The sequence below is a fragment of the Mya arenaria genome, chromosome 14, assembly GCF_026914265.1.
Source record: "Mya arenaria isolate MELC-2E11 chromosome 14, ASM2691426v1".
NCBI lineage: Eukaryota > Metazoa > Mollusca > Bivalvia > Myida > Myidae > Mya > Mya arenaria.
The window spans coordinates 50,196,002-50,210,393 of NC_069135.1; the positions used below are offsets into that span (position 1 = coordinate 50,196,002).

Consider the following 14,392-nt stretch of genomic DNA (forward strand, 5'->3'; position numbering starts at 1 on the left):
AATGATAAACAAGTACACGAGTTGCTGGCCTTCTTTGAACAGAAAGTCGTAAACTAATGGGGTTTGTCTACTTTAAGCTCATGTAGTCTATACAATTTAAGCTTGAGAGCAGTCTAACAACATTATTTATATAGGTAACAAAACATTGGTTCGGGTTTCCCGAGCCACCCTTGATATTTCACCGGATCATGTCATATTTTTTCCGGTAGTTCTTTCTTTGTACCAAAAAGAAATAGTTGTTCGTTCAGCGCTGATGTTTTCTTTTTCGAATTTTGGAGTATTTGATTCCTGTGATATTAGACACATCCAAAAGCAACCAGCGAACTTTGAAAAAAACAAATGTTAGACCAAGCTCAAGATTAAATGTTACAACTTCATAGCTGAGACAGAGAATTGAGTCCATGTAGCGTGTGCCCTATGAAATGATTAAAGTGAACTTATCATGTCAATATGGAACACAATCTAAATAATTTACATAAGGATGCACAATATTTTACTAAAATAAGCTATAACGTATCTGTGGATGTCCTGCATACCTGATACTACGTTGGAGCGTGTTTTTAGTTCCTGGGGGAGGGGACGCATGACCTAAGTAGCCCCTAAGTGTGTCCCCATATAAATTAGCATCGTTCTGAATGTCTGTTGTCTTGGAAACTTTGTTCTTTAGCAGTAATAGCGAAAGGTAAAACGAGTATCCCTGAAAACCATTATTAACTAATGAATTGTGCAATAAACATAAGCGAAAAAATGAAATTAATCTCTAAGCTCGCTAAGAATCATTTTAACCATGATTGTATTTAGAATGCAATCTATTGCGCGAGGTGAAACGATCTTCTTTGAAACACATCATTAACTTATTGATTGTGAAATAAATAAAAGTGAAAAAAGAGAATAATCGCATAGTAAGCCTAGGATCATTGAAGGCATTGAGGACGTATCTATTCAAGAAATGTATTAGGTGTGCGGTATAGGAGATGCAAGAGGAAAGTAAATAACAACACTAAACCTTCGATTATAACTTTAGAATAGTACATTCTAGTGCGCGTTCTCATAAAAAGTATCATCGGCTTTATTTTTTATCTTTACAAACAACATTCTGTACAATTCAATTTTACCATTACTCTCTACTCTAAATTGATTGTTTTGTTGAAAACTTAATTTTCCAAATATTGAAGATCATCTTTCTAACTTAAAAGATGTCATATTGCCCGACAATCTATTGACATTATGTCTAAATATACTATTTGAAGCACATGTTATGTAATCATCCTAAAAGAGAAATACAAGTGAATTCAAGTGGTAATCGATGTAAATCAGATCACATCAAATCATTAATTATGTTAGCATTTCACATATTCCGGTAAATAGTGTGTTTTAATAAATTGACTTTTCAATTAACTTTGAAGTCTCACACAATATTTAGTTTACAAAGGAGACCTACTTCTAGGAGTCATCCACGTTTGGTGTGTTGTTTTCCATTAAATCAGTACCGTTATAGTCTTAGCATTGCATTTGGAAGTTTTCACCAGCTAAGATGTAAGGGCTTATCAAGATTAAGTTAAAAGTGCAGGCATGTTTCCCTCTCGGGTTTTTCGTTATTTTATGCATGTATGACCACTTTATTCTAAATCTAAGATTCAAAACGCATCTGGCTATCATTTGTCCGAAAAGAAATAAAACAGTTACTTAATGTTGAGAACCGCAGTTTGGAAATATTGTGCACCGCAGTTAGGAAATAATCAGCACCGCAATTAGGAAATATTGTGCGCCGAAGTTAGTTAAGATTGTCTTACACTATGTTAAAAAATCAAATAGGAATGAAGCTTCCAGATCTACAGCTTTAAATTTAGATGGTTTCAATGCATTTTTAACTCAAAAGCCGTGCTTTTCAGGAAATTCTATCAGATCAAATATCTCTTGTGGTATGTTCTGTATCACTTAATAATGGTTAAAAGGTAATAAACAAGTTCAGAAATACCTTTGGTAGCATTGAAATGTGCGATATAAATGCCAATCCGATTAATCAAACTGAGACCTTGTGTAGTGGTTTTTATTACCAACAAGGAGATTTACAAAGCATATCTTGTATTTTCGATACTTTTACATCTAAGATGACATCGTCTCATTTTTATTTCAGTGATTTCAATGGTAGCAGGCATCTTCTCCCTCATTCTGATAGCATGCGACCGCTTCTTTGGTATCGTTTTCGCCATGAAGGCTCACATCACGAACGAAAGGCTAGCTATTCCATCATCATTATCTGGGTCTGCGCAATCGCTGTCGCCACGCCCTTATTGGTTGTCAGAAAGGAAGAATCAGTCACATGGTCCAACCACGTGGAAACTGGTGTGATGATACATGGCCGATGTCTTTGACCAAAGACCCTGCCACTGGGCTGGATATTGTGTCATTCCCCGGAAGAAAGGCGTATTATACATTTCTGACAATAGCTCTGTATTTAATACCCATGGTGACAATGTCAGCTATATATAGTCTTATTATAATGACGGTTTGGTTTAAGCGAGATTCCGGTGAAAGAGTTTCTGCAAAAGAAATCAAAGTCCAAAAGAGGTTAAAAAGACAGGTATTGATACACGTTTTAGCTATGTTCACTTGCGTAATTCTTAATGTTTCAAAAGTGGTTAATAAGAACAGAATGCAAAGCCATACGTCTTTCAATGTATTCACTGCAAAATCACTTGCAATTGTAACACATATGTTTATTTCATGCTTGATTATTTTAAAAGTTATTGCGATAAGAAAAAAGTAGTTCTTATATTGTGCAGTCAACGTTGCAGTATATTTATGTTTATGGCGAGCCTAAGGTTTGGTTGCATTTGCTAGGAATTCGCCTTACAGGGATCGGAACGAGATAATCCATTTCCAGACCAAAACCTCAAGAGTGTAACAAAATTTAATGACTTTGATTATCTCTAAATTACCCAACGCGGCGATAATTGTCACGTGATACTTAAGCCCCTCAAATAAATTGATTGGCGCTAACGGTTCTCTAACGGCGGTATCGTATATAGAATGACAGGATATACCGCAATGAATAATGTGTCTAGTAAGATGAGATCGACATTATTAACGAGTTAGTGATACGATATCGTTGTAAGCGGAAACGGTGTGTTACTAACAAAAAGTTCGATGACAAATTTGCATCGTATATCTCTTGTGAATTCGCGAAAGTTAGCTTTAACCGCAAGGCTGCGTTTTTACGAAGGTGACTAGGCACGGATTTCAATTAAGTAGTTGCTAAAGCGTGTTAAATATTCAAGAATTAACGAATAATACACGTAAAACCGCCTTGTTTTAGAATTTAATTAGCTTTTCCGACTTAAAAAGATGTGCGTAATCATTTTTGAATATTACAAGTTATATTTCTTGTTCGATACAAGAATTGAAAACATTCAAATTTATGTTAATAAAAACCCAACCGCCTTTATCAGGGCGTTTAAGATAATTTCATCCTTGTCAAAAACTCGTATAGCATTACTCTTACTCGTTTCCAATTCATTTTCAAATTACTTCTGTAAGTACACGATACAATTTAAATCCGATTTTAGTCTTCAAGACAATCAAGTGATACAATCGTAAACTGGAATGTAATTTATTTGTTATGACTTGTTTTAAAATGATTGGTGTTTTTCAAAATAAGAATAAAGCCGTAGAATGTTTTTCCAATCAGACCATCCTTAGATAAATAACGTTTATTCGCAAATTGAAAGTAAAGTTTGGAATTTGTCAATGCCACCCAGAGAAAGATATATCACATCAAAATCATCTTAGGATCATGATTAAACTTAGGGTCGCTCTTATTGGCACTCGTATCATATGCTAAATTGTTTCGAATGGGTAATTGCAATCCCTCTTAAAAGCGATCGAAACGTAGGGTCGACTTTTGAAAATGGGTTATTCCAAGCAGTCATATAATTTATTTCCTAACAAATGGTTTGATTGGTCAAATGAGACCCAATGGTTTGATTGGTCAAATGAGACCAAAATAAATGGTTTGATTGGTCAAATAAGTCCCAATGGTTTGAGTGTTCAAATGAGCCCCAAATAATTGGTTTGATTGGTCAAATGAGACCCAATGGTTTGATTGTTCAAATGAGACCCAAACACATAGTTTGATTGTCAAACAGGTACCAAACAAAAGGTTAGATCGGTCAAATAAGACCCAATGGTTTGATTGGTCAAATAGGACTCAATGGTTTGATTGATCAAATTAGACCCAGAGCAACCGTGGTTTCTTATTAACAGTAGCATCGCAATTTACTAAGCATCAATATTTTATTTACGACTGTGCCAGAAGTTAATATCAAAGCCATTTCATGATAGAATCTTTACTGAGATAGTCAGTGTGTTTCTGATCGAATGTTATCAAAAGTGATTAGATCAAATTATGCAGATTCGAAAATTGTATTACTTAAAAGGAGTACATCATACATTTACAAGTGATCATAACAAAGAAAGCATATGTTTTGTGTACAGTCTAAATCTTACTTAAGAATTGATAGCTACGAGGCCACAACATCCAAAAAAGCCCTAAAATATTGCTATTTTTTCTATCTGTACACAAATCTCATGGTTATTTTGGTCATTTAAGCTGCACTCTCACAGATTGAAAGTTTTCACAACTTTTTTTTGTCTTGGAACGAGCCAATTTATGCGAAAATGCATGTAAACCAGTTATATAAGACTGCTGATAAAACATTAGATTGCAGATTTTTAAATTTAAGTTAAAAAATTGATATTGTATTCATTTTTCTTAAACCGTAAGGAACGGTCGAAGCCATAAAACATTATTTTCGGAACGGAAATATAAAAATCTGCGATCTGATCTTTTGTCAGCAGTCTTTTATCACTGGTTTGCAGATATTTACGCAAACATTTGCTCATTCCAAGACAAAAATATAAAGAAGTTGTAAAAACGGCAAGTCTGTGAGAGTGCAGCTTTAAATTCAAATAAGTTAAACTAATAATGCATTAAAAGTTCAGCCCCTTTGAAGGCATGACGGAATTTAGAAATAAGGCGTATTAATCATTAATATTTACACAATTTTATGAATCCCTTACCAAAACAAAAGGATTTAGAAAACATCAGCGAACTGTAGTGGTTCTGATAATTCACATTTGTAAAAGGCGATACTTCCGTCTAAACAATTACATATCATATACTTAAGACAATACATTAACATATAAACGAAGTGCAGTAACTGTAGCCATGGTAAAATAAATTTACTGTCATTAAACTCGAAGCATTTGCAATTATCACAATAAATATAATTAACATAATTTTTGGATTTCAAATCTTGAACACACGTATATTACAAAAAAAGTGCAATACTGAAATGCATTTATTAAATACATGTTTACATTCGACAAAGAACATAATAAGTAAATATCAAATGACAACAAAAGCTGGAAATACCATTTATAATTTGGAAGTACATAGGGGATATTATTATAGGACGCTTTTTTCTAGTGACCTGCATCACATCGTGTTGGGTGTGTTTATACGTATCCTTCGGGATAACAGGTCGAGACGGATACGTGTTTAGTCACCGAACGATCTTGTTCATTTTTCTATTATCTTTTGTGACATCCTCCAAATGAAGTCGCTCTACTTGAAGATTTGTATTTACTTTCATTGCACTTGAGGCAATAAAAGCTTTGTACGTGAGGCAATAAATGACTAGTTATAGATGCGATTTACGAGTTATTTTTAAACGAAATGTCTTGGGATTGGAAATGTCGCTTCTCTGTTAATTGGACCGAAGTTTTATTTTGAAACATGTAAGCTTTGTAAAGAGCATTTTTCTAGCACTGCTTAGATGATATAAAATGTAGACAATGCGAAATTGTACTAAATTATACTTTCAAGTAACCTTAGAGTTGCACTAATATTTTGTATCAACAATATAAAAACATGTATTCAAGTGATATAAGTAGTCTAGGTTACATTATATTACATACATCGGTTAAGTGTAAATATATTTGCATCAAAACGATTTGATGAGCAATTAAAAGATTCCAAACAACTTGCAACTCGTATTTAGATTCAATACTTTTATGTTCACTTTAAAATTTATCGCTATTTTCGAAACACATTGTACACATATCGCTCAATTTAGTTGTAAGAGTGGTTGCGAAACTCAACTTGTACATTGACTTGCACGTATACTGCCTTTAACGACATTTTTAAAAGCTTTTTTCCAGGTGTATTGGTAGGCTTGCCGATTAACTCGTTTAAAATATTTCGTCTATGATGTATTATTTTGTACGAGCCTTCCTTTCAACTGGGCGACTTAAGGCACACATTTTACATGTGCCCTTGCCATCGAATAAACGTTACTCTATTTTACAAAATGCCCATACCTTGATGAAGTAGTCTTAAAATAGTTCACACGTAAATTTTTAACCGCAAGCCGAGTTTCTCTGTATTTGTTTAAAAATGTCAGGCGGCTCACATACGCGTTCATTTCTTTTCTTTGTTACCGCTTAAACAATTTTGGGCTGACCTGTTCAGTTTTTTATCGCGCTTAAGCTATATTGGTAAATCGATATTGCGATATTAATTTAAAAAAATAAATTCTGTTAAATTTTGTTTGCAATCGAGTACTTTCAATTTAAAACGAGCTTTATACATCAGAGTACTACAACAGTTATCATTTCCACAGGTTGTAATGATGTTAGTGATGATTCTGGCCACGCTTTGTTTCTGTTGGTTGCCGTTGGAGGTCGTCATCCTGTACTCCGAGTACCGGACAAACCGACTGCAACCGGTGAGTATAGAGAACTGAATAGTTTTAGTAGATTGTAGTATCAAAATTAGTATTTTGACCTAGTTTCATGAATTGTTTTCATATAGATAGTAAACCACATATGTGGTCATTCAATACGAAAAGTATTTATTACGTCAATGATCGTATTAATAAAATAAAGAGATAGGAGACTTGTTTTAAAAAAAAATCCGTTTTGAATGACTAATCTTGTCAAATACCCTATGTTAGTATGTCAGTAGTAACGATAGATGTCGCAAAAGGAATTCACAACGTGTTGAAAGCCTTTTACGACTGGTAGATATAAATGTTTTTTCCAACACGTAGGTTATTCTAATCACGACAATAATCGGTCTCTAAAATGTCGAATGAACAAGCGGTCACTTATTTCGTCTTTATCAAAATTGCTAAAACTTCGTCATCTTATCAGAAGGCATAATTTATCAGATTTGATAAAAAGATGCGCCAATAATAACACATGGTTCAGAAATATTGGGTACTGAAGATCATTACACAGTTGAACCTATTTAAACATGCGCACTTAAACAATATGTGTGTGTCCTGCAGAAAATATCGCAATTTTTCGCAGGTCTTGCCCTTCCAGAAATTTGTTTCATTGCACGGGAGAATGGTTCAACACAACAATGTTTACACAGCATCCTCTAGCACGCATGGCCCGATAATCAAATGGTAAGTATGCGTCTCAACTAGCTAAATCCTAATTGAAACTATTAAGAAAGGCGTTCGGTCAGTGGTCCCTATGAACAAGCGTGAAACATCGCCAGTAATCACCGCTTGGTTTGAAGCCTAGTTCCTTTACAGTTCGGTGTGCAATCTTTGAAATCAAGGTAAGAATGGTCAGGCATTTTCTTTCTTCAGCAAAAATAATATTGTGTTAAAGTATAAAGGTATTCTTCAAAACTCTTCTTATATTGCATTTCTTAACAACCAAAACTTATCTCTTGCATATAAAGCCGACATAGAAATATGAGGTCGTTAATGAAACATTAAAGGGCCCTTCAAAGAAAATTACGGAAATTGTTAGTAATTGTAAAGTGAACTGTCTGATTCTTGTTATTTTCATACCTGTCCGTCTAAACCAAAATCTTGAATATTGCAAATTGTATAACTAAGTACGTTTGTGATGATACTAAGTTTTGAAATTAACTTAGCGCTTCAATACATTAAATTATTGAAATAATAGTGTATTTTTGTTTCGTGTGTGATATGTGTATGTGTGTGCGTGTGTGCGTGCGTGCGTGCGTGCGTGCCTGCGTGTGTGTGTGTGTGTTTCTTTCCTATATTTGCAAGGTGCTTTGTGCTACGAAACCAGGTCAGTTTCATTACTAATAATATCATTCCATATATAGCGATTTTGATAAATAAACATTTTAATAATACGGAAATGCGTTAAAATATATTTCGGTAGTATGATTAAACATACACAATTAAGTTCTGTTCTGTAACATTGGAACAATGGCCATTTTATTACCAAATGCTTTCAATTGAATTGAACGAAATTCTTCCAAAAGAACTTGGCCTTCCCGTTTTACAGTCGACCTTTTAGCAATGTTTTACGTTTTTGTTTAAGATTTATATATGGTTATTTATTCAAAACATTCCTGTTATTGGAAACTATACAATGATACAATCCACTGCGGAGTTGCATTTACATTTGATCATATGTTTCGCAAACGTCTTGCTGTTTCTTGTCAATGAATATTAACTTTTATTGTACGGATCATTTCAAATGTTAACTTTCAAATGTTACAATGCAATGTATGTGGATATTTGTTGGTTAATTGAAAAAAGGGCACACGAACGAAACAAACTCTGTTGAATTTAAGGAATCGTCTTCTGTTTCGAATGAAACAAGTCGTGCAATAAACGTTGACTTTGTTAGTGTCTGTATCATTTCATCAGCCGCCAGATGTGCTTGGCCATGAGCATATATAAAATATAATCTAATTTCATTTACACAACGTTCAATAGTAACTTAACACGTTTATCCACTTAAAATTTACTTATGTTTCAGGAAGATTACCGATTGCTGACCTTCAATGAAGGTGGATTACAAACAACAACATGCCACGTAGTGTCAAAACACATTCATATGTCCGCATCTTACATTTTACATGTTTTCAATCGTTTTTGCCCAAAATCTTGTCAGCACATTGCTGTATAATCAAATGGTCTTCTTTGCCAAAAATACTCCAATAAGTGACCGGGCAGAACGAGGCTCAAATGTTCATCAAATCAATATCACTTAAACGCCATTGCAGTCATTTCGCGAAACTAACATTTAGAACTTGCAAGATACTGCCCTGTGAAGTTTACTTTTCAAATGTTTCTATGTTGATAGAAAACATCGCATAAATTGGAAATGCGATAAAATGTTGAACTGTTTGTGCAACGTTTCCTAACACTTTTTATTTAAACCCATACAACAAATATATTTAAAAAAAATCGAGATGTAAACAGCTGATTTTTTTACGGTAAAGAACATTTATTAATTCCTAAAATGTTCTTTAATCGAGAAGTTTACTTTACGAAGACCCTTTATATTAGAAACAATTTTCGGAAGACGCATAAACTCATTTATCTTCTTCTAGAGCTGACATACGTTAATGTATAAAAATACTCATTTCTGCAATACAAATCTACCAAAGTTTTAAATATTTTTTAAAACACATATTTTGCGTTGGTAGTTAAATCTTAATTACTGTCTAATATGTGTCTGAACGTCACGACATTGAAGAAAATGGTATACGTGATAATTCAGTTCACGAGTGCTTGTTAAAATTATACTTTTATCATTATACTATGTTAGATGTTTGTATGTAGAAAATAGTTTGCAGTTGGTTGATCCTAACAGTCATTTGCAAAACATATCCGAGCGAGTTTTTAAGTCACTCGTGCAAAAACTGCTTTCTTTCATAACGAGGTGAATTAAATTTAAAAAATCAAAACAAAATTCATTTACATTTTAAATATGCAAGTTAACGGGAGATGGAATATTAGGACGAACACAATACTTAAACACAAACATATGTAATTTCTATAAAGAAGGTAAAACATGTTAGTCTTCAAAGACCCTAGGCTTGAAATTTGATGTGATTTAATTATGATATATCAGCGTTTATATATTTTTCATCTCTCTTTGAACCCTAGTGTCCATCCATCAAACAAATATTCTGACCGCACACATTCCGGCTAGTCCAATGGCTTTTTTGGTCCTGGTGAGCCCTGAAATAGAACATTGATATCAAAACTAACATCAATTAAATATCAAGGCATTTAACTTTCTACTTTTCTTTATAAACGATAAGCATAGTCAAATAAAATATGTTCCTCAAAGTATATCGAACGCGCATTTCCGAATTTACCAATAACACGTGGCACCACGCATGCATTGCGCTAGACAGAACTGCGGTATGTTTTTTTTACTTAGATATAATTATATATATATAGTAGATTTTCAAGTCTGCAACAAATAACTCTTTTCCTGTAACAGCTCTGTCATTAACAATCATTAAACACATTGTAACTAATGAAACCGTCTTACTCTGATCATACGTCGGGCTAAAAACTCGTGTTTGAAGTTGTACTTTAAAATAGTTCGATATAACCGATGCAACCAGTTGTAACAAATGATACTGCGTAACCCAATGTTTGAGATAGAAAAATCAACAAAATCCAAAATTGCCGTTGAAACACACTTTTCATACTATACACGCCTGACAATAAACCAGCGGAACCGTAAGGCGTTACAATATTCAGACTTTTCATTGTATGGGCTGATTTTGTGCTCTACCTCATGGATGAAATGCACATGTTGTTCAATTTATACCTACCTTGAAAAATACTTATCGAGTTAAACAATTACCGGATGGTTAATGTAAATTTTCATCCAGAGAATGCCAATTCATACCGGTCGAACCCAAATTCATCCTTCATGGTCGCTCTAGATAATGTCAGTTGTCTATCATGTTTATTGTTGGTATTATGTCCTGTGTTGATTATATGTTGGTATTCTGGTGTATGTCAAAACCAATAAGCTTAATCCTCCAGGATGTCAGACGTTCAGGGGCATCTAACGATAAATATTGGAGCCAGACTTATAAAATTTACAACGAGTGTGTTTTATATTTTTGGGTTTATGCTTACAGGATTCAAATTCACATTTTAAAAAGGTATTTTCTGGGTTTAACAAAGTTTAAGTGTTTCTACGACGAAATCGAAACTTAGACTATAACACTATCTCGACTTCTTTTAAAAGAATAGAGGTTTAACTAAAGTTAATGAACATTAAACTCGACTAGTTGCGATGGTATTTATACAGAAGTCAAAACTGTAATACACATATTGGTGATATATTTATTAAATAAGTAAAGCAAATCACTTTGTCTACTATTAGTCAGAGAGTTGACAGACAGACAAACAGTTTGTTTCTGTCTAGTACAGCAAGTCTTTAGAACAGTTCAACAACCTGTATTATATGGTTTTAAATACCTGTTGTCTGAAAAGTATATAACGAAAGCCATGATTAACAAATTAATTTGGCAATACACAAAGAAATATATATTTTGCACATGCTATCATTAAGTACGCTTTTTATATGCAAAATTATGTGATCTTCTTAACGATAGGTAAACAATCAAATGTTCTTAGTACATATGAAATAGAAGCGCTCAGAACATGTATCGGTTGCAATGCGTAGCAATAGAGTGTGCAAGTTCTAGTTTGTATTTTTACACTTCACATATTGTTTAAACAATCTAATTAAATTCTAAACTGAATAAGTATGGAACAATTTGTTGCTTGCAGGGCGTGTACCCATTCATAATTAGAAACGACACACATCGAAACATAATTCACAGTGTTAATTTATCTCGAAGAACAATTAATCAATCATCGAAGTTTCTTAACAATAGTATAAATGTGTACGCCTCTCTTGGACGAAAAGGTCTTATTATGATTCTGCTCTGTGTTTTATACTCGTTCTATACAACCATTTGGTTATACAGAATATTTCGTCTATAACTATAAGTTGCTATATACGTATTGTTTCGTCTATATTTTCACTGTTGGTTCTTATTCATGGTCTTGGTGAAATTGGCACAGCTCCGAGAATAACCGTTTCATTTTAAAGTCATTTATTATATTTATTTCGTCGAGTGAGATAAAACTGATAACGTGTTTAAAAAGGGAAATCAAACTTTAGTACCAATCGATGTTAATTTTCTGTGAAAATTTGTAACATGGCATTAACAAAATTTGAATCGTGTTTCAATTTCCATACTGATTGATGCTATAGTTATAGCATGAGCATGTTACATAGAGACCCTGAACGCTTGAGAACACTTAAAATGCTATGTCTCGTGTGGCTGGGTAAACCTTTTTCATTTTACAAAGTCGTATTTCTTTCTGGAAGTGCCTTGTACCGACAAAATGGATAAATGTACTGTTAAGTGTTAACTATTTTCATATACTGAACATAAACATCCCTACAGGTAGACGATTTCTCTGACATCAAACACATGTTACGTATTTTAAGAGAAATAGATGTTTCATGCTTTACAACGACTTTGGGGGAAATCATTAGGCCAAGCTCAATATTAAAAGCTACATTGCCAATTGGTGTATTGGCAGAGTACCACATAGGCTCGCATACTGCTATGTTAAAGCCCTTCTTATTATCTAAGCAACGACATTAATCAAAGCGATTAAATAAACCTAGGAGATGCTCTCTGCTAATGTACCATAGCAAATGACTTGGTTGATAGCTAAAAGCTTTAGGCAACTCATCCCTATTCAATGGATTACCTTCACATTTGTCAGATATAGTTTTCACTAGCATATCCAGGGATGGTACGCCCCCTCAAATTATCGAACTGAACTTTTCATGTCAATATTGAAGACTCTAACAGAATAATCAACATCAGAATGAAACCTTTTACGATAAAATAGCCAAAAGGTCATTGAGGGGGTCTCGCACACCGGATGGCATGCTTAGAGCCTATTTTACATTGTCTAGGTTGCCCCCAAAAGTATCCGCCACTAACGTTAACTCCTTGATCCACTCCTGGGTGTTACAAACTCGATATCATCAAGTGTCTATTGTCTGGGTAGCAAGTGCATTTAGTCAGGTATTTCGCAAGGTGAAATAATGATCCATAATGAAAACCATGTGATAACGTATTAGATGTTCATTTAACCGAGGGAAATACTCGCATATATCTCTTACCATCATTATTCATCATTGATGAAAGAAGACGATCAAATGTACACGGTGAAACGATAATCCATGAAAACCATCATTAATTTAATTAAGTTTGCAATAAACAACAGAAAAATGGGAAACTAATCGTTTAGGACGCCTAGTATCACTGGGGTTAGAATGTTTTCAAAAGCGAAAGGCAAAAGGATCATCCCTACAAAGCATTATAACAAATAAATTATGCAATGAACAGGATTAAAACAAAAGGAAATGAGTTACCCTAGCATCAGCATTCACCATTGTAGCTTTTGGATCAAAACAAAGGCCATCATTGTAGGAATTGAGAACCCAACTATTAAATAAACATATTTGGCGATGCAAGTGGAAATAAGACTATAAATAATTTACTAAATTTTATTATTGAACGTGTGCTAGCCTTTAATTGCTTCATTCTTTACAAACAACTCTTTGTTAATTCAACTGTTTTTGATGATGCAACATTTTCCATACTTTCTACTTTAATTCAAAACTTCAGTTTCCAAAAACCTTTTAAATTAGATCATCATACTGATAAAACCGAAGTGTCATCTACGGAGACAGTTTATTGTTGTTTATTATTTTTGCCCGGCATTTCATTATTTCAAAAGGCGGTGGGGTTCTTGAAGATCTACGAGGAATATTGCCTGCGATCAGAAATATAATAATAAAATAAAAAATACAGGAACATTTTAGGACATGGAACAGGGAACCGCATTTACGAAAGTATGTTCTTACAAATCAAATAAATAAAACTTCTAGACTTACATGTCTAAGTTTAGAACGCTCCCATGAAGAGTTCATGCAGTAGGCATGATATAAGGAACATTCTGACAGATTAAATGTATCTTGTGTTTGTTTTATTTCGTTTAACGACGGCTAAATGATGGATATAACCGTCCTCAAATCCCGTTGTCCCTATGTTGATAGAGTGTGAACCCTTCCTTAGGCAACTTATTATGTCACCATTATCTGGGTCAACGACATTGCTGTCGCCACGTCCCTGCTGGTTGTCAGAAAAGAGAAATCAGTCACATTGTCCAAACAGGTTGGGAACTTGTGCGACGATCCATGGCCGATGTCATAGGGCCTTGCCACTGGGTTGGATACTGCGTCGTTATCCGGCAGAAAGACGTATAACACATTTCTGGCAATAGGTATGTGTTTCATAGCCATGGTGACAAAGTCAATTATATATAGTCTTATATTACTGCCGGTGTGATTTAGAAAAATACCCGGTGAAAGAGCCTTTTGAAAAGCAATGTAAGATTAAAAGACGGCAAACAAAGAGTGGATCGACAAACTATTTTCCTACTTTCCCTTTATTCATTCAAAATGTTTCAATATT

General features: G+C 33.9%; 1 pseudogene; it reads left to right on the forward strand.

Moving 5' to 3' along the window:
• LOC128216204 (QRFP-like peptide receptor) overlaps nucleotides 1–14,131 on the forward strand; it is a 30,142-nt pseudogene extending 16,011 nt beyond the window's left edge.
• The last annotated feature ends 261 nt before the right edge of the window (nucleotides 14,132–14,392 follow it).